General features: G+C 55.9%; 1 protein-coding gene across 1 annotated transcript in view; it reads left to right on the forward strand.

The window, feature by feature from the left end:
• ZFP36 (ZFP36 zinc finger CCCH-type) overlaps positions 1-632 on the forward strand; it is a 3,355-nt gene extending 2,723 nt beyond the window's left edge. The window contains exon 3 of the mRNA XM_006140378.3: positions 31-632. The gene's annotated coding sequence lies outside the window, so the exon portion shown is untranslated. The remainder of the gene's footprint in view (positions 1-30) is intronic.
• Positions 633-1,362: the final 730 nt, after the last annotated feature.

The following is a 1,362-nucleotide window of genomic DNA, read 5'->3' on the forward strand; positions in this document are numbered from 1 at the left end:
CCCGGGGCTGTGGGGACCTGGGGACTCTTGCCCCCCCCACACTTTCCAAAATGCATTAACCCACACCCCTGACCCCACGCTGGGGCAGGTCCCCAGTGTGCAAGCTCAGTGTTCATGGTGAAGGGAATTGGAATGTTTTCTGGGGTTCTTTTATAAAAATGTAGCATATTTGAGGGAGGCAGTGAGCGTCTCCCCACCCCTCCCCTGCCTAAATCTGTCTCCTGGAATCTTAAGTGCTGTGAATAATAGGCCTTCACTGCCCCCTCCCAATTTTTCCTGGAGGTAGAGGTTCTAGTGTCTGGTGGTGACTGGAGCCTGCCTAGAGGGGGAATCCTGGTGCTCAATTTCCCTCCAAAAGCAAGTAGCCAAAGCCATTGCCAAACCCCTTCCCCAAGCCAATGGGCCCTTTATTTATGACGACTTTATTTATTCTAATAAGATTTTATAGTATTTATATATATTGGGTCGTCTGCTTCCCTTGTTATTTTTCTTCTTTTTGTAATATTGGAAACGACGGTGTAATTATTGTAAGTGCCATAATATATTAAGTAATATATATATTGTTATCTTAAAAGTCTATTTTTGTGTTTTTTGGAATTTTTAAATAAAAGAACTCTGCCTGTAAACTGAAATCCTGGCTATTCCGCTGTCTAGAGGCAGAAAAGTGGAAAGAATTGTGGGGCTTTTTTAAAACGAGATAAGTCAACTGATAGCCGCCCTAAACCTTCCGCGAGCAGAGCCGCCTGGCGGCGCTTACCTGGCAGGAAGTGACGTCACCGGGCCCGCTGTTCACCTGAGAAGGCGGGGCCAGGTGAGGTCACCGGGCAGGAACCGGGAGAGCCAGTTCCCGGGGCGTGGGGGGGCACAGCGCTGGCGTCCTGTTGGGCTCCTTGACCCAGCTCGCGGGAGGGCCGGGACGGGATGTTTCCGAACCCACGGGGCCGAGGGAGGCGGGAGGGGCGGGGTGAGGAGGACGGAATGTGCCGGGGCGCGAGCCCAGGGCCGGCGGGCGCTACAGGGGCATGTTGGGGCAGGGAGCTTTAAAGTTTCCAGATTCCGGAATCTCTGCATTTTGGAATGTCAGTATACCTGTCTCGGCGACTGGGGGATCTAGACCCTACGCCCCCAGAACGCCAGGCTTCCGGGACCTGGGACCTTGTCCGGATTCGAGAAGCTCGGGATGACAGGATCTGGCCGTTTCGGGACCGTGGCAGCTCGCGGGCTCGACTCCAGTCGGGGTCGGCCTCGCAGGGCCGGTGTGTGGGGGTCGTGGCCGCGCGTCCGGGAGGGGCCCCGGAGGAGCCGCGTCCTCGGACCATACAAGGCAAGAGGCGCCCGGAGCCCCTCCCGGGCCGGGGGCGG

The sequence above is a fragment of the Tupaia chinensis genome, unplaced genomic scaffold, assembly GCF_000334495.1.
Source record: "Tupaia chinensis unplaced genomic scaffold, TupChi_1.0 Scaffold000037_13, whole genome shotgun sequence".
In the NCBI taxonomy this organism is placed as follows: Eukaryota; Metazoa; Chordata; class Mammalia; order Scandentia; family Tupaiidae; genus Tupaia; species Tupaia belangeri.